General features: G+C 37.8%; 1 protein-coding gene across 2 annotated transcripts in view; it reads right to left on the reverse strand.

Moving 5' to 3' along the window:
- Positions 1-26,017, reverse strand: part of LOC128200106 (cytotoxic granule associated RNA binding protein TIA1) — a 187,182-nt gene that overhangs the window by 62,937 nt on the left and 98,228 nt on the right. The gene's annotated exons all lie outside the window — the stretch shown is intronic.

The raw sequence follows: 26,017 nt of genomic DNA on the forward strand, positions 1-26,017 counted from the left end.
TCAACAAGAATTGTTCACGATGGTTTCCAGCATATTTTGAGTAAGTCGTCATCCTCTTAATTTGTTTATTTGTCGGGTTAGCACACTTATTTCTTCAGATATATCAAAATTGACGGCCCACCTGATGGAAAGTGGTAATCGTCGCCTATACACATGAGCAGTACCATGGACATAACAGAGTATACTGTTTCGCCCATGATACCCCTATGCGTTGCCATTCCCACTCAGGTGTTATTCCTCTGTACCATGTAAATTCACTGCCATATCCCACCCTTCAAACCGAAACACAGCCATGCAAACACAGCTGCTTCACGGTAGAAACACGAATGGGACAGAGGTGGCCAAGCAAACGACTTTTGTACAAAGTCTCCCTCTGGTAAATCAGTATTGTATAGTTCATCTTTGAACGTGTTATTTCAAGTTTTAACTTTGCATTACTGTTGAACAATGCTTATACGTTTCACTTCAAGTTTAATTCATTTCATTGTAAGTATTAGCCATGTCATGTGCATTTACTTAAATTTTGCTTTCATTTGTAAAAAAACTTGTAATTGACTCTCTGACTTTACTGTTGTTTTTTAAATTGAAATTTTATAGCTTTTGTTTTTTAAAAATATATTTTTTTTTTACTTCACAGCGGGCAAACGAACTTGCAGCTCACCTGATGGTAAGTGACTACCGCCGCCCATGGTCACCCACAACACTAAAGGCATTGCAGGTGTGCTGCCGGCCTTTTAAAAAGGAATATGCTCTTTTCTTGAAGGTTATGTTGTCGTATCGGTTCGGAAATACTGCTGCTGGAAGTTGATTCCAAAGAGTGGTTGTGCGTGGGAGAAAGTGCCTTGAAAAACGCACGGTGGAGGACCGCCACTCGTCCAGATGGTTGGGATGAAATAAAGAAAATAGTTAATATAAACTTAATCAATCGTCGTGTCGGTCCCGGCATAGAATGGGCCACCCCTTCCTTTCCAGTGACTGTCGTAAGAGGCGACTATGGGAAACTTAGTGAACGAGTGATGGGCAGCAGCGTCCTATTTAAAACATCACCAAAGCCTAACTGCGGTTGTTCAGGGAGGGGGGGGGGGATTGTTAGTAATACGGACTACTACTCTCTAGCAATATCCGCTGTCAGGTCGACCTCCTCATGGTCCCTCCTGGAAACCATCGTACTGAATTCCAGGTGTTTTCATCACGATGGCCTTACTGTCCTGCCTTTTTATTGCCTGCCTATTTACCTATCATCCCTCACTGGCGTCCCTCCAGCGTATACCGTTAGCGCAGGCGGGGTAACCACTTCAAAAGTTCCAAAATTTTGGGGACAAAACACAAATTTGATGTTAAAACTAGATAATACATACCGTTTCAAATATAAAAATATCGTTCCTTTGCACTTTTATGGTAGGATTTCGTCCGAAAATAAGAAATTTCATTTCATGTTAGATTCCCAAAACCTAAAAATCGAATTTTCGAATTTTTTTTATAATAGGTCTAGCACTTTTTTTTGGCCAATGACGGGGCATCAGTGAGGGATGATAGGTGAGCTTGAAGTCAGATCAGTTGACCCATTGTGACGAATATACTAGGAACTAACCGGGATGGCTACCAAGACCAATGGGGACATAAGTCCCCATTACTAAGAATTTTCTCCCCACTATGAGAGAGGTTTTTTTTAATAAGCGAAAATGGAACGGCAACCTCGCCCGCGCCACCGCTATACACCGACGAGGCACCAGTGAAAGATGATAGGTGAGAATGATTGCAGGTCAGTTGGTCCACCATGATGAATTTGACTAGAATTAAACATGATAGTTTCCAGGGGGAACCGCGTGGAGGTCGACCTGAGAGGGTATATTGCTAGTAATGGGGCTATTAGACCCCATTACTAACAATTAACCCCCCCCCCCTAATGAAAGAGGTTAGGTATTTTCCCCTATATCACAGTATTTTCTGAAGTTATGTAAACAAACTCAGTGGATTTGTGCTTGAATAAATATTCATGTTTTTATGAATACATTGTATATTATGAAGAGGAATATGTCAGAAAACAAACATAATACATTTTTAGTATGTTTGTTTAATCAGTCTGAGCATAGCTGTATAGTCTGTTATCAAGACCTCGCTTTTTTTCTTCGAAGCAATTTACGGACATCAGAAAGCTGTTTGCCTTGTATTCCTTTGTCTACACACAAGAGATGTCAATGTCACTATACTTTTTTTTTTATACAACTTTGAATGGCAAAAAAGCTAACGGCCCGCCTGATGGAAAGTGGTCACCGTCGCCTATAGACATGAGCAGTACCGTGGACATAACAGAGTATACTGTTTCGCCAATGATACCCCCCATGCGTTGCCATTCCTGAGGACTCAGGTGTTATTCCTCTGTGCATATAATTTCGCATTTCTTATTTTAAAATAGGAACAAGAGAGTATTTAGAGATAAAATATCTGCAAAGCCCAGCAATTCGGCGGCAATTCGAGTAAATTTACGTGAGTGTGCCGTCGAGCCGCTCGACAGAAATTCCCACAGCACAGCGCGATCTTAAGGAAAATTCAGTAGCATCATAACGACTCTCTATAGTTAGCTTCTTCGTTTGAACAAGAATAAAAAAAAAGAAATAAAAAAAAAAAAACATAAACGACACATCACTGCGAATTAAATAAAACGAATTCCGTTTTCAAATCTCGTAAACGACCAATCAGTTGATTGTTTTCGGAAGCCCGTTCCCGCGTTCCGAGTGTAGGTAGCGTTTTCGAAATTTAAAAAATAAGACGCCACGCTCTGTTTGTTAGTGGCCATAAAGTTTTATTATCTGTGGGGGGGAGTTTCGATTGAATTAGGCTCGGTTCATATCAGAATCGTTTACTGAACTCATGGATTCAATCGCGTTTGAAACTTTTTGATGTCAAATTCTTTTTTTTTATGTAGATTTATTAGAATAGGATTTTTAGCTCAAGTACATTTAAATACAAGCGTTTTTGAATAGTATTGTATTGTACAATCTTTATAGTAGGTACATAATTTGCATTGGACACATTAAAAAAAATAATGTACATATATGTATATACTCGTATTAGTCATATTTAACAACGTGTGGTCCCGGCCTAGACTGGGCCGAATACACCCTGTCAGGTCGACCTCCCCATGGAAACCATCGTGCTGAATTCCAGGTGTACTCATTACGATGGATTAACTGACCTGCCTTTTCATTTCACTTACCATCATTCACTGGTGCCCCGCCAGCGTATATACCCAAAAAAAAAACCATAATAATAATCACCGTATGGTCCCAGCGTAGAATGCGCAATCCCTTCCTTTTCCGTGGGTGACGGGAGAGGTGACTAAGAGGACTGGCTGATCAAGGGACGGCCAACAGCGTCCCTCTCAAAACTAACTGCGATTGCCAACATGCTTGCCAAGCGTGACTACCAGACCACCAGATCGCCAGAGGGAGACTTTGTATAAAAGTCGATTGCTTGGGTACCTCTGTCCCATTCGTGTTTCAACCGTGAAGCAGCTGTGTTTGTATGACTGTGTTTCGGTTTGAAGGGTGGGATATGGCGTGAATTTATTGGGTACAGAGGAATAACACCTGAGTCCTCAGGAATGGTAACGCATGGGAGGTGTCATGGGCGAAACAGTATACTCTGTTATGTCCATGGTACTGCTCATGTGTATAGGCGACGGCTACCACTTTCCATCAGGTGGGCCGTCAGCTTGTTTGCCATTCTAAGTTGTATAAAAAAAAGCGTGGCAACTATTGGCAAAACCGTACGTTCAACAGTAGACAGCTAACGGTTGACGTAATAATAAAAATAATGATATTTTTGTAAGTTTTTTTCCAACGACACCGATGTCTTGAGGATTCAATTTGACAACTTCAAAACGCTTCGCCAGCCTATGAAGTACATTGTTAAAATGCAAATCCGAGCATCAGCCGGGAAGCGAACCTGGTTAATTAACAAAACGTTCACAAATTACGTGGCTACTTTATTTTCTATCAAAAGTCTATAAGTTCAGTCACCTCGCGTACATAGTAAATTTTGCATTCTGTTACACCTGTACATACGACATTGCACCTTATACTCTTCACTTTAAAGTTGACATTCCCTTGCGTTGTGTAGTCACTTAAAAAAATTCCATGCAATACTCAACCCTGCATCTAAGAGATAAGCTTCAAATACTCCATCTACATTACAAAGTCGAAAACACCAAAGGAGTTTCATCTTTAAACCTAAGATCGTAAGGTCGTTTTTTGTATACACAAGCGAGGACTTCGACCCCGACAATTTTGACTAACCAGCATAAATACAGGGTGATTTGAATTTTTTATATTATATATATATATTTTTTACTCGAATCATTTAATGGTTACTTTATGTAGTACAGTTTTTTTTCCAAGGGTGGTGTCTTATTTATTACTGGCTCACAACACTTGTTGTCATTATGTAAAAATATAAGAAAAAAAAAGTGTAAAAAGGGAATGTTAACCGATTTATACTGTACTGTTACATATAGTTTATATTAACATTTTTGTTGTTATTTCTGTGGGCTGTGGGTGCTGTTAGACCTCCTAGCCTGTTAAACCTAGAAAGGAGCTGTGTTTGCATGGCTGTGTTTCGGTTTGAAAGGTGGGATATGGCGTGAATTTACTGGATACAGAGGAATAAATTTTGTATAAAGTCTCCCACTGGTAAAACATATGTTGAAAATGGAATGAATAAGTCCGCCTTTGTTATCGGTATACACTGGCTGGGCACCAGTAAGGGATGTTTTTTTTTGATGGGTGAAAATGGTATAGTAACCGCGCCTGCGCTAACGGGATACGCTGGCGGAGCACCAGTGAAGGGTGATAGATGAGAATGAAAACAGGCCAGTTAGCCCATCATGATGAATTCATCAGGAATTAACCATGATAGTTTCCAGGGGGAACCGCGAGAAGGTCGACCTGGTTGGGTATATTGCTAGCAATGGGATTCTCAGTCTCCATTACTAACAATCCCTTTTCCCCCTCAGTGAGGGATGTTAGGTAAGAATGAAAGTAGGTCAGTAGGCCTATCGTGACGTATTCATCAAGAATTAGCTACAATTAACCTGATAAAGTCCACTGGCAATGCATCTACTGCATCCAATTACTAACAATCCCTCCCTAGGGATGAATTAAGAAACTGGGTAAAGCAAGAGATTTCAAGTTAAGATTTTACCTTCCCGTTGAGGGAAAGTAAGTAAAGGTAGAATAAGTTTATATTTTCTTTAATTTAAAATTTTAAACATGGCTTTAATGTTTAACAAAGTTTGCTAAAATGTATATTTTTGTTTTACTTTTATTATAAATAAATATTCATTATCATCATCATCATCATCATCATCATATCAGCCTTTAACTGTCCGCTGATGAACATAAGCCTCCCCTTTGGAGGGTTTTGCCAGAAGTTGCCACGGTTGGCAGGCGAATTGGCAACCGCAGTAAGGCTTTAAAAATATTTAATTTTTTTATTTTATTTAAAGGTTACAATTAATAACATTATAAACATTTATATAAAGACTAGCGGCCCGTCCCGGCGTCGCACGGGTGTACATTTTTAACATTTCCCTTCACTGTTCTGCTCCTATTGATCGTAGCGTGATGAAAAGTTTACTATAACCTGTCCAGGAGTATGAAGAATAATTGTACCAAGTTTCGTTAAAATCCGTCGACTAATTTTTGTTTCTATAACGAACATACAGACAGACAGACAAAAATTTTACTGATTGCATTTTTGTTATCAGTATGGATCACTAATCACCGCCTGATAGTTATTTTGGAAATATATTTCATGTACAGAATTGACCTCTCTACAGATTTATTATAAGTATAGATTATTCGTTTGTTTATAATACTGTCAGTTATGATTATTTATTGCATTGAACCGCCGTGTGGTCCCTGCATAGAATGGACCACCCCTTCCTTTCCCGTGGGTGTCGTAAGTGGTGACAGAAAACTAAGTGGACGAGGGATGGTAAACAGCGTTCCTCTTAAAACACCGCCAAAGCCTAATGGTTCCCAACCTGATTGATATGCGTGGCAACTCTAACATTAAATAATTGCCAAGATTGGCAACTACGGTCAAAACCCGCCGATAGATGGTCTATGTTCAGCATTGGACAATGAACGCCTAATATGGTATAATAGTACAGACGCCGTCAGTAAATTATTTATTTATTTTTCTATCTGCCTACCCGTGCAAAACCGGGGGGAAAAGGGATTGTTAGTAATGGAGACTGAGAATCCCATTGCTAGCAATATACCCAACCAGGTCGACCTCCTCGCGGTTCCCCCTGGAAACTATCATGATTAATTCCTGATGAATTCATCATGATGGCCTAACTGGCCTGTTTTCATCCTCATCTATCACCCTTCACTGGTGCCCCGCCAGCGTATCCCGCTAGCGCAGGCGGGGTTACCGTACCATTTTCATCCAATAAAAAAAAAAAACCCCGTACAAAACCGGGGCGGATAGCTATTCAATAAATAAATATGTGTAACTTGTACATAAAGACACCGGCCGGTCGACATGGAATTGTGCAAACATCCTGTATACATGTTTACTGAGCCACAAATAGTTCGCAAAATGGCAATACACAGTCACAAATTCAGAACTTGATCTCGTGGTTAAATGGCAAGCGAGTAGGGAGGGGCGGATTTTGTTTGTTAATATTATTAAATCGAGGTGGCTGGTTGTGCTAGTGATGTGCCTAGTAAGCTGACTCGAACTGTAACTCTTTTTTTTTATACAACTTAGAATGGCAAACAAGCTGACGGCCCACCTGATGGAAAGTGGTAACCGTCGCCTATACACATGAGCAGTACCATGCACATAACAGAGTATACTGTTTCGCCCATGATACCCCCCATGTGTTATTCCTCTGTACCCAGTAAATTCACACCATATCCCACCATTCGAACCGAAACACAGCCATGCAAACAACTGCTTCACGGTTGAAACACGAATAGGAGAGAGGTGCCCAAGCAAACGACTTTTGTACAAAGTCTCTACTGCTCAAGTACTTGTCCGAATCATAAAACACGAGTCAAAATTAGATTTTTTAATAATCGAATAAACGAATGTCGAAAACAGACCGATTCGGCACATCACTAGTGTGAACTATGGAGTCTCCCGTGTTAGGGGCGCACCTACGATCCAATGTTTACACGGATGGACAATCCTTACTAATACTGAATATGTGAAAGTGAGTTTGTTTGTCACTTGGCGCTTTAACTACACAACTAACTGTTATTAAATATTTATTTATTTAAACTTTAAAGCACAGTAAACTTCTATATATATTTTTTTTCTTTTTTTTTTAATGGATGTTAATGGAATGGTAACCCTACCCGTCCTATCGGTATACACCGGCGGGGCATCAGTGAAGGATGATAGGTGAGGATGAAGCAGGATGACGAATTCAACAAGAATTGTTCACGATGGTTTCCAGGGGGAACCACGTGGAGGTCGACCTAATAAGGCATATTGCTAGCAATGGGGCTGTCAAACTTCATTGCTAACAATCTCTTTATAGAGGGGGGCTCTATATACATTTGGTAGACTTAACACCGGACGGTGTTCTCTACCAGTCGACCATTGGGCGAACAGAGAAATAAGTAGGTGGTGCATTATTGAATAGAGGAAATATAAAGTAATACTTGATATATTCATATAATATAAACATATAATTAGATTAATATAAACATACACGTAATATATTTAATAAATAAATATATGCATATAGTAAAAAATAAATATATACACAAACAGACTCAGGTGTTATTCCTCTGTACCCAGTAAATTCACTGCCATATCCCAACCTTCAAACCGAAACACAGCCATGCGAACACAACTGCTTCACGGTAGAAACACGAATGGGACAGAGGTGGCCAAGCAAACGACTTTTGTACAAAGTCTCCTTTCTGAATAAATATTAATTTATTTATACAATAAATAAATAAATATTTTTATCCTTTATCGACCCATATTTTAAACACTTTTAAAAATATTTCCTATATAATGATGTAAAAAGAGAAATATGTCTTACTGTAAAAGCCCGTATATGGATACATCTTAGGGTTTACCAGCAAATCTTGGGATTTACCAACGCGAGATGATAAATGTAAGTATTTTATAAAAGAAAGATCATTTTTGGGTTCTTTATCAAATCAAATCTAGCAGAGGGAGACTTTGTATAAAGTCGTTTGCTCGGGTACCTCTGTCCTATTCGTGTTTCTACCGTGAACCAGTTGTGTTTGCATGGCTGTGTTTCGGTTTCAAGGGTGGGATATGGCGTGAATTTACTGGGTACAGAGGAAAAACACCTGAGTCCTCAGAAATGGCAACGCATGGGGGTATCATGGGCGAAACAGTATACTCTGTTATGTCCATGCTACTGCTCATGTCTATAGGCGACGGTTACCACTTTCCATCAGGTGGGCCGTCAGCTTGTTTGCCATTCTAATTTGTGTAAACAAAAACTAACCTAACTTACTTTCTGATTGTAAAAAACTTAATTAAGGTAAATTAAAAAAAAATCTATATTTACATTAGATTAGGCATGGGTATTATATGGACATCCGTGTTGTCCCGGCTTTCCCATGGGTGTAGGAATAGGCGACTAAGGAAAAGCAAGGAATGGCAGCAGCGTTCCTCTTAAAACATTACTAAAGCCAAACTGCGTTTACCATCTCGATTGTCAAACGTGGCAAATACTGGCAAATCCAAATAAAAAGTGGGAAGCCTATGTTCAGCGAGTCATCGAATCAGTAATCATCAATAGAATCAGTATTAAATGAAAGTATACATTCACAGATAAAATCACAGTTATCCGACGTCCAACATGGTTTCCGGGAAGGTCGAGGCACGGGAAGTAATCTACTGTCCTCGGTATCATACACGGCACCAGTTATCGATGCTGGAGGTCAGGTTGATGTCGCTTATTTCGACTACCAAAAAGCCTTCGACACTGTGGATAATGACGTTTTATTAACTAAATTTGCTGCCATGGGAATGGCTGCGCTGAGAAGAGATCTACCAGAGGGAGACTTTGTACAAAAGTCGATTGCTTGGGTACGTCTGTCCTATTCGTATTTCAACCGTGAAGCAGTTGTGTCTGCATGGCTGTGTTTCGGTTAGTTATGAGCCGCTTCCAATATCTCTGGCAGGCTACTACTAAATACATCAATGATGTTTATAATATTATTTAGTAACCGTACTGCGTGAGTTAAGGGAGCGCGCTGAAATAGGTTAGTTCTTACTGGCGGGACATTAAACGTAACCGGATGACGGTGCGCGCTAACATAAGCATTCGGTACTCGCAGTTGGACTGTGTCTAGCACTTGTAGGTGATGCACCCATCCGCGTAACACACTCACAACATATTTCACGAGAGCGAGATTTTTTTTTATACAACATAGAATGGCAAACAAGCTGACGGCCCACCTGATGGAAAGTGGTAACCGTCGCCTATAGACATGAGCAGTACCATGGACATAACAGAGTATACTGTTTCGCCCATGATACCCCCCATGCGTTGCCATTCCTGAGGACTCAGGTGTTATTCCTCTGTACCCAGTAAATTCAAAGTGTACCTGGATGGAAAACCTATAACCTGCTCCATTCCATATAAATACCTCATCATATCGGCCTTTAACTGTCCACTGCTGAACATAAGCCTGCCCCTTGAGGAGTTTCGCCAATAGTTGCCATGCTTGGCAGGCGGATTAGCAATCGCAGTTAGGTCTTGGAGATGTTTTAAGAGGAACGCTGCTGCCCATCCCTCGCCCTCCCTTAGTCGCCTCTTACGACACCCATGGGAAAGGAAGAGATGGTCCATTCTATGCTGGGACCACACGGCACATAATAGCTACATGTATACCAAATTTCATAGTGATAAGTTAAGCGGTTAAGGCGATATGATATGACAAACAAACTTATACATTTGTAATATTAGTAAAAAACAGAAACATTTTCATTATTAATTCCCAATAAATAAAATTGTTTGTTAAACACAAACATAAAGTAAACAACTAAATAACCATTGGCGGTTATATTTAATAATATATTAACAACACGCTGTATACAAAATTAATTTTCACGCTACAAAATGTGGAGCTGCCTGTATATATGTAAATTATAGCATCAACCGTCTCTCGGTTCGTTAGCCGATCCTTTTACGTTATGCGGCGGTTTGAGGCATGAGCGGTAGCGTGCGCGGGCGCGGGAGCGTCAACTAATTAATCAATACATATAATAAAGTCGTAATTGGTCGCTGTCTGTACATGAAAGATATATGATGAATACCGCGGGATACAACTAGTAAATTAAATAAATAATACTAACTAAACATTGAAGGAGTAAGACGGTTCATAAACAAAACAAAATCTATCAATCTAAAGATTCACATATAAAATGCTAGAAAATAGCCGTTCAGTTGAATTGGCTGAAACTTTATGAAAGTACATACCTATGTAATTATTATTTGAGTATATAATACAATATAAGATTGGATTTATGATGGGCTCAAATGGGAATGATATACAAAAAAATACATAATTAGAAGTTGGCTACGCCGCGTAAAATAGATAAAAATAAATATCAAGTGGCAAAATATCACATTAAGCATCCATTTTGCAAGTTAGAAAACCCTTTTTAAGATCATACAGGCAACAAATATATAAAAATCCTATCACCATCATCAAATCAGCCCATAACTGTCCACTGCTGAACATAGGACTTCCATAGAATGGGCCACTCCTTTCTACCCCTTCAGTATCGTATTAGGCAACTAAGGAAACTTAACGATCGAAATATAGGCAGCAGCGACCTTTTTAAAACATCACCAAACTCTAACTGCGGTTGTCAATCTGCTTGTCAAGCGTGACAACTACTGGCAAAACTCTCCGTATGGGGGAAGTCTATATAAGCCTAATTAATAATATATGTCTATATAAATTTAATTATAAGCCAAACTTTTTTGTAATATGGATAAAAACATATTACGCCGACCCCAAATAATAATTGGGGTAAGGGTAGGAAGAAGAAGAAGCAGATGGTGATGGGGGAAGTCTATGTTCGACAGTGGACGATTAACGGCTGATATAATAATAATAATATAAACCTGATATCGTGGTGATGGATCGGGCACTTTCGAAAAAAAAAAAAAAGTCACCATACCGCATGACGAGAACCTCGTGAAAGCCGAAACCGAGAAAAAGAGAAAATATCTCGACCTGGCTCACGAGGTGACCGAAATGTGCGGGGTGACATCTACCGAAATCATCCCAATCGTTATGTCGGTGAACGGTCTTATCCCAACCAGTCTGGAACAACATCTCAGACGGTTGGGATTCCGAGGCGGCTCACTCCCGGGAAAGATGCAGAAAGCGGTGCTCTTAGATACTGCCCGCATTGTACGCCGGTTTCTCTCCCTGGGATCCTGAACCCCGGTCGACTGTGCTTCTGCCGGGAGTTAGTTGCCATCTCCTCTCCTTAAGAGGGGAGATGAGAATTTTTGTAAAATTTTAAAAATAATAATAATAAATGTAATAATCCGCTTCAATTCGTAGTTTGGACCACGCAGCAAGTTGCTGAGGTCCTTTCACACGGGTGACTACGCGGACTTCGTCGCTCGAGAGTAATGTTACAACATTTTTAGGCGTTTCTCTTGGAAATAAATGTAATACTACGGAACTGGCATGGTATTATGTTTGGGTGTTTAATAGGGTTGTCGCCTTTCTTGATTATAATAGACTTTATAGAAAGAAAGAAAGAAAGAAAAAAGAAAGTAATAAAGTAGGAAAGTAAGAATTATTCTTATTCATGTAAATTTAGATTTGAGCATGTAAGCATTTTTGAACAGTTATTCTTTCATTACCGCCCATTCGGAACGCAATTTCAGCCAAAAACGGGCAAGTAACTCAAAATATATAATTGAAACAAATAGGCATAAAATGGACCGCCCCTTCCTTTCCCGTGGGTTTCGTAAAAGGCGACTAAGTGAATATAAAGATTGAGGGATGATCAGCAGCGTCTCTCATGAAACATCACCAAATCCTGGTTACGGTTGCTAAGCGTGGCAACTACTGGCAAATCCCCCCAAGGGGAAAGCCTATATTCAGCAATGGGCAATTAATAACAGATATGTCGAAGATTCATGTCTGTTATGAGACGCAACAATTTTATAGTAATTGAAATGAGTGCTACGCGATAGCTACGGCTTTTGAACTACGCATATTCTACGATTGTCTAGCTACATTTGGTATGCTACGTTTGTTCATGATACTACAAATTAGTGCTACGAGTTAGCTACGACATTTGAACTACGTTAATGCTACGATTATTCTAGCTATAAACCAGTGCTACGCGTTAGCTACGATATTTGAACTACATATATGCTACGTTAGTTCATGACACAAACCAGTGCTACGCTTTGCTACGACATTTAAATTACGTATATGCTACATTTGTTTATGATACTACAAATAGGTGCTACACGTGAGCTACGACATTTGAACTACGTATATGCTACGAACATTCAATTTATAAACCAGTGCTACGCGTTAGCTACGACATTTGAACTACGTATATGCTACGTTTGATCACTACATAGTATAAAACGAAGTCACTTCCCGTCTATCTGTCCCTATGTGTGCTTAGATCTTTAAAACTACGCAACAGATTTTGTTGCGGTATTTTTAATAGATAGAGTGATTCAAAAGGAAGGTTTATGCATAATATAGTAGAGGAACACTGATAATTTTAGAGGTATCTAATGTTTTGTCGTAATGTAATGGGGGGCCGGCGGCGCTATTTAGTATCTTCATTGCACCCGTGCGAAGCCGGGGCGGGTCGCTAGTAATAGTATAAACCAGTGCTACACGTTAGCTACGACATTTGAACCACATATATGCTACGTTAGTTCATGATACAAACCGGTGCATCGCATTGGTTATGACATTTGTACTATGTATAAATATGCAACGGTTGAAAACAATGCAATTTTTTTTGTTTTTATTAAATTTTGAATGGCAAACAAGCTGACGGCGCACCTGATGGAAAATGGCAAAAGACGCCTATAGACATAAATCTAAATATTACAGAATACAGTGTGACGTCAATGCTACCATAAGTTGCCATATCTACTGTATTATATATATATATATATATATATATATATATATATATATATATATATATATATATATATATATATATATATATATATATCGGGGGGCAAGGGATTGTTAGCAACGGAGTTTGACAGCCCTATTGATAGCAATTTGCCCTATTAGGTCCACCTCCACGTGGTTCCCCCTGGAAACCATCGTGAACGATTCTTGTTGAATTCGTCACGATGGGCTAACTGACCTACTTCATCCTCGCCTATCATCCTTCACTGGTGCCCCGCCGGTGTATACCGATAGCGCGGGTGGGGTTACCATTCCATTATCACCCATTAAAAAAACTATATATTTCACTTAAATTTTCTGGTTGTCATTGTATATTTTTAAGTTTTTGGTACAATGAAGAGTTAATTTAGAGAGAAGTGAGTGAATGCAGGTGGCTCAAGACTGTTCTCTATGTCAGTCTATAGGAGAGACCTATGTCAGACGATGATGAAAGAGTTAAATGAATAAAAATATATATATATATATATATATATATATATATATATATATATATATATATATATATATATAAACATTATTTACTTAATAATAGTACGAGATATCGACGTGTCTATTTTCAGCCCCTTCCTACCTTTTTATTTGTTTATTTTTATTTTTACCTTGTACGACACATGTCTTTCTGATATATTACATGTCAGTCACATGTCTGATTAGGCACGGATCATGTTACAGTAATGTAATCCTAACTAATATTATAAATGTGAAAGTCGGTTTGTCTGTTATCTTATAGCGCCTTTATGGGTTAACCAATCACCATTATTATAAGTAATTTTTTTTAAATAAAAATGAATGAATGAATGACATACATACATATCTGTCACGCCTGTCTCCCATTAGGGTAGGCAGAAACAATGGAACGCCAAATGCTTCGATTCAAACGAACCTCTTTCGCTTCTTCCACATTCATCAATCTTTTCATACACGCTCGCCGGTTACGGGTAGTTTTAATGAATGAATACTTCATTTGCATTATACAATATAGGGGATAAGCAGGACAATTAATAAATGTAACGATACAGTTGTATAAGTACAGTAAGGCGGTCTTATTGCTGAGAGCAATCTCTTCAAGACAATCTTAGGGTAACGAGGGGAAAGGGATTGTTAGTAATGGGGTCTAATGAACTAATCATTGCTAGCAATACACTCTATCAGGTCGACCTCCGAAGGATGATAGGTGAGGATGAAATCAGGCCAGTTAGCCCTGCGTGACGAATTCGACAAGAATTGTTCACGATGGTTTCCAGGGGGAACCACGTGGAGGTCGACCTAATAGGGCATATTGGTAGCAATGGGGCTGTCAAACTCCATTGCTAACAATCCCTTTCCCCCCATATCACCCAATTACTTGAAACTGAAAAGTATGAAACCTTAAAATGCAAAATGTAACGAATACTTACTTCCGAATGGTTGATTTATGCCCTTGTTTTGTGGTTAAAGCTACATATACATATATACAATAATAGTTAATTTGAATATCCGTTTACACGTCATGCTACGTTCACACGAGTTTAGTACTGGTACGTGTTACTAATTCCTCGATGCTGGGGGGAAAGGGATTGTTAGTAATGGAGACTGAGAATCCAATTGCTAGCAATATACCCAACCAGATCGACCTCGCGGTTCCCCCTGGAAACTATCATGGTATCATGGGTGAAAATGGTATGGTAACCCCGCCTGCGCTAACGGGATACGCTGGCGGAGCACCAGTGAAGGGTGATAGATGAGAATGAAAACAGGCCAGTTAGCCCATCATGATGAATTCATCAGGAATTAACCATGATAGTTTTCAGGGGGAACCGCGAGAAGGTCGACCTAGTTGGGTACATTGCTAGCAATGGGATTCTCAGTTTCCATTACTAACAATCCCTTTTCCCCCTCTATAACCTATTTATGAGTTTTAGTAACAAGTGACAAGTAACAAGTGTCTTTCAATACAAATTAACAAAAATGTAAACAAACGAATAGGGGAGAAGGGATTGTTAGTAATGAAAAGGTTAGTCCCCGTCGCTATCAATATACTTTATCAGGTCGACCTCCACGTGGTTACCTCTGGAAACCATCGTGACTAATTTATCGTTGAATTTGTCACGATGGGCTAACTGACCTGCCTTTTCATCCTCACCAATGATTCCTCGCTGGTGCCCCACCAGTGTATACCGGTAGCGCAGGCGGGGTTACCAATCCATTATCAGCAATAAAAAAAAAACACCAATCAATCGATTGAACGTTTTAATTAGTTACTAATTTCATTTTGAAAATTTAAACATAACGTAGTCTAGTATTATTTAATTCTTTAAAATTGTTTACTTAATTTCATACAGAATTTTATAAATTCTTTTAAAGTAAATGCTGTAAATGTGCATTAATATTACAAGTATATTGTATGTATGTGTGTATGTATCGCCTATGGAACTCACTACCTACCTCTATTTGGTGCGGTCAAACTCTTACTAGCTCAAAACCTCTGTTAAATCCTATTACCTTTCACTTTAGTACTATTTTCCTGTGTTCTCTCTTCGTTTTCCTTCGTCATTTTTTTTCTGTTGTATGTGTGCTGTTAAGTATGTGTATGTTATGTATATATTTAATTGTGTATATATTATATATGTATGTGTATGTATGTATGTATGTATATATGTTTGTATATGATAATATCTATATAATAGTGCGCCATCTACTCTTTGTCTTCTTCTCAATGTCCTCTACCCAAAGGTTGTCTGGAAGAGATTGCTTAGCGATAAGGCCGCCTTTTGTATCACTTCTCATTAATATTTACTGTATTTGTTATTTCTCTTTTAACTTGGCGCAATAAAGTGTAAAATAAATAAATAAATATTTAATGTTTGTTATATGTGTTATAATGCAATATACTGTTGGTGTTCCTTTAAATAAATAAATAAATAAATAAATAAATAAATAAATAAATAAACATAACTTGGTTACGTTTTCATCATGTTCTATTGAAGAGTTTAGTTACTAAACCCGTGTGAACGGTGCATGCCACCCCCTCCCCCCGCCCGGCCGCACCCGTGCCCCCGCGCCATTTTTAATTTGAACATTACATGTTGGGTTTGTAATTCTCTAATTAATGTGGCTTTCGGTTAAAATTGGGTTACAATGTGCTATGCACGCGTTGTCGACTGCTATATGTCACACCTTCCCCCCATTTAGGAGGGGGGATGCTATATTGCACCTAAGCAGTTGCCTTTACTATTTCCCGTGGCTTCGCCTGCGTTATAAATGTGAAAGTGAGTCTGTTTGTTTGTTACCTTACAATGCCTTAACGATTTAACCAGTCACTGTGAAAAATGATATATACGTACGATATTTATTAATTTATTTATTCTTTATTGCACAATATAACTTTGTACAAGTGGCGAGCTTAATGCCATATGGCATTCTTTTATTAAGTTTGCTTAAATAAAAATAATTTATTAATATTATTACATTTACTTTACCAGAGGGAGACTTTGTACAAAAGTCGTTTGCTTGAGTACCTCTGTCCCATTCGTGTTTTTACCGTGAAGCAGCTGTGTTTGCTTGGCTGTGTTTCGGTTTGAAGGGTAGGATATGGCGTGAATTTACTGGGTACAGAGGAATAACATCTGAGTCCTCAGGAATGGCAACGTATGGCGGGTATCATGGGTGAAACAGTATAGTCTGTTATGTCCATGGTACTGCTCATGTCTATAGGCGACGGTTACCACTTTCCATCAGGTGGGCCGTCAGCTTGTTTGCCATTCTAAGTTATATAAAAAAAGATTTATCCACGAACGGCATAATAGGCGTAGATAAAATGTATACCAATCCGATATCTATATACTCGTATTGGGTTGCCTCTGGACATTGATGGCGGAAAGGTCACCACCCATTTCGATATCGCCGATATCGGTCGAATATCTATTTTCGAATATGCTAAAAGTCTGTCATCCAATATTATTATTTGGATAACAGAGTTTTAACATATTCGTTATTGAACAAGTATATAGGTATTGTAACTAAAATATATATCTGTCTTCAGTCGTACACTCTTGACATAGTGGTCGTGGTTTCTATGATGACAGTGGATCGTCGATGAGGTCCTCCTTCGCGATTGAGGTCCTCGCAATGCGTCTCCATCTACTTCTGCTCACAGCCGAGCGAGAGCGTTCCACAACAGACTGCTGTCAGTCCAATAAAACAATTTATTTTTTTATACAACTTAGAATGGCAAACAAGCTGACGGCCCACCTGATGTAGAGTGGTAACCGTCACCTATAGACATGAGCAGTACCATGGACATAACAGAGTATACTGTTTCGCCCATGATACCTCCCATGCGTTGTCATTCCTGAGGACTCAGGTGTTATTCCTCTGTATCCAGTACATTCACGCCATATTCCATATCCCATCCTTCAAACCGAAACACAGCCGTGCAAACACAACTGCTTCACGTTTGAAACACGAATGGGACAGAGGTACCCAAGCAATCGAATCGACTTTTGTACAAAGTCTCCCTCTGGTATATATAAATATCGGTATATAACACCCAACCATAATGTGTAAAACAAGTTTTGCCGCAGTCGAGTAAGGTTTGCCCATCCCCAGAGTCCGACATATCATAAATTTAAGTAATTACCTTACCCTTACCCGTTCGCACGTTACCTGCTGTGCTGGTTAATTGTAGTTTTACAGTATCTATGTCACATTAGTTTGTCTATATGTAAATAAAATGTGACCTTAGTTTACATAGATAGATAGTCCCCATACAAATGCTTCGAGAAAAACGTATCAACTTTTTCATACACTTCTACGTGATAAAACGTTTTTTTTTTTTTACAAAACACAGGGGGCAAACGAGCATGCGGCTCACCTGGTAGTAAGTGACTACCGCCGCCCATGATCACCCACAACACTAAAGGCATTGTAGGTGTGCCGCCGGCCTTTTAAAACGGAATATGCTCTTGAAGGCGTATCGGTTCGGAAATACTGCTGCTGGAAGTTGATTCCAAAGAGTGGTTGTGCGCGGTAGAAAGTGCCTTGAAAAACGCACGGTGGAGGACCGCCACTCGTCCAGGTGGTTGGGGTGAAATTTTAGTTTATAGCGGGTAGTTATGAGTGATACCTTTATAACTTCTATATTTGTTTTGTCTTATAATTTCTGCATCTTTTTAATGTGTAAACACTTATTTTATTTATTAAATAATACGTCAAGATACGTTTTATGCGTAAGTATAAATATATAGAACACTGATCAATAAAACGAGTCAGCTAATTTGACAATTAGCTGACAAAAAGTTGACCCGTTTTTGAGACGGCGATACTTTTTCGGATCAACTTTTTCATACAATATTGCGTGATAAACAGTTATAAGTGATTCCTTTATAACTTCTATACTCTAAAAAACATGAAACATTTTTTAAGCTTAACTGCTGTTGCCAATTCGCTTGCCAAGTGTGACAAAAACTTCTACTACTGGCGAAATCTCCTTAGGGGAGGCTCATGTCCAACAGTGGACAGTTAAAAGCTAATATCGTCACCTTTATGGTAAACTTACGAAACTGAAAAAGATACATTTTACAGGGGAACGTTTTGAAACATTAGAATGCAAATAACTTTTGACAGAAGACTACTGTAAAAGATCATGCTAACATTTTAGTTTTAAAATCCGGTTTTTTATTGAATGCACTTAATTAATTATTATTATATTACAAGTATCAGAAATAAATGCATATTCGTTACTTTCATACGTGAGAGTTCCCAGGTATTGAGTTATACAACAGCAAATCTACGAAAGTGGCAGTTTCGTAAGTTGCCAAAGAAAAACATTTATATCTTATCATTTATATCTGGCAAACTAACGAAAGTGCCCATTTCGTAAATATACCAAGGTATAAATCACGTGTTTTGAAGAGAACTTCAGTTTAAATAACAACGTTATAGCAATCATTCATGTAAAATAACTAAATTAGGATTGAAAAATTGATAAAATAACCATTGAAATTTTCAAATTAAAGTGTTTATTATAGAAAACACTATAAAAATATGCTAAGTAAGTTTACTTTGGGTATATACACAAAAATATGTAGATTACGAGCTACTCGATTTCTCTAACCGTTAGAGATAGAAGTTTGAAAATGAGCCACAATAAATAGTATGGCGCAAAATGTAGAAATTTTAAAGTTTTAAAGAAATGTCAAATTTGAAAAAACTGCAGATTCGTAAATTTGCCATAGAGCTGACGATATGATGATAATGATATAAGAATCTATAGCTTGATTTTAAGCCAAATTACATTTTCCCATTTTAAACGAATCTACTGAAGGGCACTTGTAATTACTTATAATTTACAAGAACAGGTACCAGTGAAAGCTTCTTAAATGTACTTTTAATCAATTTGTTTGTATAAAAGTAGTAAAAGATTTGTTATATTTTAAAATATAATTTAATTGGCGGGAGGAGTTTATTGGTAAAACTTATTTACTTATATATACATATTATATTATATTACTACATAGTATAAAACAAAGTCTCTGCCGCTATCTGTCTGTCCCTATGTATGCTTAAATCTTTAAAATAACGCAACGGATTTTGAAGCGATTTTTTTTAATAGATAGAGCGATTCAAGAGGAAAGTTTATATGTATAATACATGCATAATATTGTAGAGGAACACTGATAAATTTAGAGGTTTCTAATGTAATGTGCGGTAATGTGCAGCCGTGCGAAGCCGGGGCGGGTCGCTAGTTATATTACCATATATACTATTTCAATGGAATTCAATAAAAAAAATGACCAAGTTTTGTTGAACATATTACAGGAACACTCACCAAATTAAATTAGTTACAAATTCAAATATTTTTTTATTTAAATAGTCTTGTTTACAAGCACTTTTAAATAGTTATTTTTTATAAACGCAGGGTTCAGAAAGTTATTATCTGTTGAGACGAGTCCGTAAGAAATTCAACAGTTACTCTTTTAACCCTTAAAAGCCTGATTTTTTTTAATTAAAAAATATATAAGTGTACCCTTTACTGTGTTTACTAATGGGGAAAAATAGTAAAAAAATCAAAACGATATTTTTATATATTTATTTTGAAAAAAAAAAAAACATTAGGTATCATTTTTGATACTTTAGGCATTACAGTGATCAAAATATTTAAATTTATTTAACAATGAAACAATGCAAACCCCGGTATCAAATTTGAAACTTCAGGCATTTACTATGTATTAAATTACAAGCGTATATACAAAATGTCTCCATTCATTTTCATACTGAGAACTTTTCAATTTACGATAAAAAATGTGATAAAAATACACCATCTCCCATATCGTGGAAGTTTGGAAAGGGGAAAATCTTAAATGAAATTACTGTTTGTAAAGGTATATGGGAATATTATGGGGTAAATAGGATGATGTTTCTAACGGTCACAGCTTTTGAAAATATATATGAAAAAATCAAATCAAATCTTTTTTTCTTTTTTTTATGCAACTTAGAATGACAAACAAGCTGACGACCCACCTGATGGAAAGGACAGAGTATACTGCTTCGCCCATGATATCCCCATGCGTTGCCATTCCTGAGGACTCAGGTGTTATTCCTCTGTACCTTATAAATTCACTGCCATATCTCACCCTTCAAACCGCACAGCCATGCAAACACAACTGCTTCACGGTAGAAACACGAATGGGACAGAGGTGGCCAAGCAAACGACTTTTGTACAAAGTCTCCCTCTGGTTTTTTATTACTTTGTTTCGTTCTTTATTTATTTATATTTTTTTTTTATACAACTTAGAATGGCAAACAAGCTGACGGCCCACCTGATGGAAAATAGACATGAGCAGTAACATGGACATAACAGAGTATACTGTTTCGCCCATGATACTTCCTTCCTCCTTTCTTTCTTATAAAACTTCTTGTCGTTTATCGATACATACTCGTATATAATTTATATAACTTTTTTGCTATACAAAAAGTTATTTATTAACATATATGTAATCATTAGATCTTAGTCACGTCTGTAACGGAAATGAAAAAAAATTTGCCATAAAGTAAGCAATTTTAGAGGACAAAGGTTAAATTACCCGTATACATACTGCCTTTATGTCGGCGTGCAAATTTTTAACAATTTAAGAAATTTATATATATATGTATATATATATATATATATATATATTGTTTGTATCTATAATAAGTTTACTATTGTAATCTTTTGGAGGAAACAATAAAGAGTATCTATCTATCTATCCAATGATAATAATATTTACAATTTCATTAATTTCTATCGAAAGATATCAGTTTGTTATTCTAAGTTCTATAAAAAAACCGGTTAGACCGGCAACACCGGTGCAAAATACTCAAGTGGAAACCGGTTATGCCAGCCGGATATTAGTCAGGAAGCTGGCTAAATCGTTAGAGTGTTTGAATTTATAATGAACACCTTGATTAATAGTGAACCTCTCGAGCTACATAAACCGGATATCCGGTATACAGTCATCTAAATATCCGTAAATAGATGTGTAAATAGGTGAATGACTAATGGAAGAAAATATAATGTAGAATATGTTATTATATCAGCCTTTAACTGTCCACTGCTGAAGGTAAGCCTCCCCTTGGGGTTTTGCCGGTAGTTGCCACACTTGACAGGCAAATTGGTAACCACAGTCAGGCTTTAGACGTTTTAAGAGGGACTCGCTGTTCTTTAGTCGGTTACGACACCTACGAGAAAGGAAGGGGTTGCCTATTCTATGCCGGGACCGCACGCATATATGTAAATATATATATATACCAGAGGGAGACTTTGTATAAAAGTCGATTGCTTGGGTACCTCTGTCCAACTCGTGTTTCTACTGTGAAGCTGTTGTTTACATGGCTGTGTTTCGGTTTGAAGGGTGGGATATGGCGTGTATTTACATGGTACAGAGGAATAACACCTGAGTCCTCAGGAATGGCAACGCATGGGGGGGTATCATGGGCGAAACAGTATACTCTGTTATGTCCATGATACTGCTCATGTCTATAGGCAACGGTTACCACTTTCCATCAGGTGTTCTGTCAGCTTGTTTACCATTTTAAGTTGTATAAAAAATACAATAAATAAGTACATAATAAAATAAAACAATTATCGATTACATTGCGTAACAGTTATTTTTAACGGCTTTGCAACCTATCACGACCCCCTTATAGAAGCTTGGGGACCCCAGGATCGCGGCCCAAACATTGGCCTAAACGATCGAGTTAATTCCAGCCTGTTATAAAGCATACCATCTATACAATGTTAGTCTTTGTAGTATCAAATACGCATGCATTTAATGTCCTATGACCAACAATGGCCGGTCGATATGTATTGTATATGGTATATAGATGTGAGAAGTGGAGCGACGCAGTTCACCCGGTCCAAAGGACGGGTATATATAGCGTGATTATCCGGTTAGGGTAACCAGGTATATGTTCAATCCACCGGATAGCTAAGGTTTGTCTCGCTTACCTGGTTTTTGTTTTTTTTTTCTTTACTAATAGACAAGGCGAGGTTATCATTCCATTTTTAAATATCTTACGTACATATTGGGGTAAGTAGAAACAGTAGAACGCCAAATGCTTCGATTCAGGGGGAAAGGGATTGGAGACTAAGAATCCCATTGCTAGCAATATACCCAGTCTACCTCCTCGCGGTTCTCCCTGGAAACTATCATGGTGAATTCCTTGTGAATTCGTCATGATGGGCTAACTGACCTGTCTTCATTCTCATCTATCACCCTTCACTAGTGCTCTGCCAGCGTATCCCGTTAGCGCAGGTGGGGTACTATTCAATTTTCACCCATAAAAAAAAACCTAACTGACTAACTGCATCACAGCCGTTTATGATTAAGGGTCACGAATTGATCGCAAAACTAGTCGAACTTTCTCGAGTTAAATCGGTAGCAATTACATTAAAATTACATTAACTTACTTTCCTAATTATACAATACTATTATGCTTCGATTCAAACAAACCTCTTTCGCTTCCCCCACATTCATCAATCTTTTCATACACGCTTGCCGGTTCCGGGTACTTTTAATTTGGCCCTTCCTCTTTATTTCTAACTATTCAATACATAGGAATATTTAGCTGCCGAGGTTCTCTCTACAGACTACAGTTTACAGAATTTACAAAAGTCTTTTGCTTGAGCACCTCTGTCCCATTCGTGTTTCAACCGAGAAGTAGTTTTTCTTTTTTTTATACAACTTAGAATGGCAAACAAGCTGACGGCCCACCTGATGGAAAGTGGTAACCGTCGCCTATAGACATGAACAGTACCATAGACATAACAGAGTATACTGTTTCGCTCATGATACCCCCCATGCGTTTCCATTCCTAAGGACTCAGGTCTTATTCCTCTGTACCCAGTAAATTCACGCATGTGTTTGCATGGTTGTTTACAGGGTGTTTCATGACTTTTGAAGCCCACGATATGGCAGTGAAATTACAGGGTACAGAGGTAATATCATCCCTTACTGGTGCCCCGCCAGCGTAGATCATCAGAACAGGCAGAGTTACTATTCCTTTATCATCCATCAAAAAAGTCTCAGGTGGGGACATCAGGTCAATCACCAAGGGAATTTACCCCCAAATTCCTGGTATCAATACCTTTAAATGGTTGGTGTCTTGAAAATTTTTTGTACAATAAATTCAGTACTCTTTACGCTAGAGGGCGTTACCTTAACACATGTAGTAACAATAAAAATACATGGCACTACACTCAACTACATTGGAAGACAGCTATAAAAAAGAAATAAAAAAAAATATATATATACATATATAAATAAGCATGCAAAGACTTCTCTCAAATTATGATATGATGCCATAAAGTGATCATTATTGTTATTTACCTGTGGTAATGCGCTATAAAAGATGTTATGGCTCTTTTATGGTCCGTGTATAGGATTAGGGATGGGATACGACTATCGGATATGGCTACAGAAGTCCGTCATTTATGCTGTAATGAGTTTACTAGTTGGCGTACCTGTACAGTTTACGTATCAAATTATAGTCGTAAAAAAACAAAAAAAAAATTGTTGTTTGTGTTCAACAAAAAAATCGAGTTCAATTGTTACAAAATCAGTTATATTGATTTAAAAACTAAACTCCTAAATTAATTTTGATACAATTTCTACAAAACCAATCTGTAAGTATATCCTTTCGGATAAAAAAAGTATTTTCCAAAATGGGTTTACAACTACTTCGTCAGTTGTAAACCCATTTTTATAGTTCAATATGTATAAAAAATTAAAAATAAACATATTAATTTATTCTGTAACCGAAATTTGGGCATCACTAGTAACGTTTACGTGGCTTGTTGATTTAGTAGGGCTTCTGTTAAGGTACGAAGCACCACTAGAGCGTTCTCTACCCACTAACAGCGGCATTAGGGCGAGTTCGGTCTGAAAATAATAGGCACGTCACTTGATATTTGACGGATTATGGGAAGCCGGTGTCAAATACGACAAAAGTGATCTCGGATGACAGTAAAGGTTTCTCAATTTCTTCGGACTTTTTAAGACTTTGTTTCATATTCAGTTGTTTTTTGTGCAATTCAAAATGGCAAACGATCTGATGATACCACTTGATGGAAAGTGGTAACCGTCGCCTATACACATGAACAGTACCATGGACATAACAGAGTATACTGTGTCGCTCATGATAGCCTTCATGCATTACTATTCCTGAAGACTAAGTTGTTATGCCTCTGTACTCTATGATTTCATTGCCATATCCTACTCTTCAATCCAAAACACAGTCATTAAACAGCTGCTTTATGATAGAAACATGAATGGGACAGGGGTACCCAATCAGACGACTTATGTACAAGGTGTGTATCTATATATCTATACATATAAATATATACATATATAACTAAAGTGTTTTATAATTGGCAGAGTTTTGTGACAGCAAACGCGAAAACAAAAAATACAATCGAATTGAAAACCCCTCCCTTTTCGAAGTCGGTAAAAAATAAACAATGCATAAACTATACGGATCTTGGCCATTTTAATGGCAAATACGCCAACCGTAAAATAACAACCCATGATATATCCCTGTGGGCGCGGGTCGTTTCCTAAGAGAGGAGAATATTACCATGTTATTTACCATAGCGGCCGAGCGGCCTAGTATTACGTATTGTTTGTAATAAACAAAACATTATATGAAGCTATAACGTAAAATACTATCATTATTATCATCATGTCAGCCTTTAACCATCCACTGGAATAACACCTGAGTCCTCAAGAATGGCAACGCATGGGCGAAACAGTATACTTTGTTATGTCCACGGTACTGCTCATGTCTATAGGCGACGGTTACCACTTTCCATCAGGTGGGCCGGCAGCTTGTTTGCCATTTTATGTTGTATAAAAAAAGTTAATGTCGAAATGCCCTATCACAGGTGCATGGACATCCTCGGCTATCATTTTATGGATGGTGTTATCACACTCCCACATTTTTTTCACCATGGAACCCCTTTATCTGAAAAGATATACTTACAGATTGGTCCAATGGAAGTTTTATTAAAATCGGTTTAGTAGTTTAGTTTTTATATCGAAATAACTTTATTGTGCCTCCCACCAAATTGTTTATAATTACTCCTCTCCATCCAAAGGTTGCCTGCAAGAGATCGCTCTTAGCGATAAGGCCGCCCATTGTTTTCTCACTGTGATCATTTCTTGTAATTGTTTGTATCTATAATATGTTTACTATTGTAATCTTTTGGAGGAAACAATAAAGAGTATCTATCTATCTATTTATCTATCTATAACTGGTTTCGCTACGATTGTAGCCTGTGTTTT

This window comes from Galleria mellonella, unplaced genomic scaffold (assembly GCF_026898425.1).
Source record: "Galleria mellonella isolate WM207_F2 unplaced genomic scaffold, CSIRO_AGI_GalMel_v1 utg158, whole genome shotgun sequence".
NCBI classification, from domain to species: domain Eukaryota; kingdom Metazoa; phylum Arthropoda; class Insecta; order Lepidoptera; family Pyralidae; genus Galleria; species Galleria mellonella.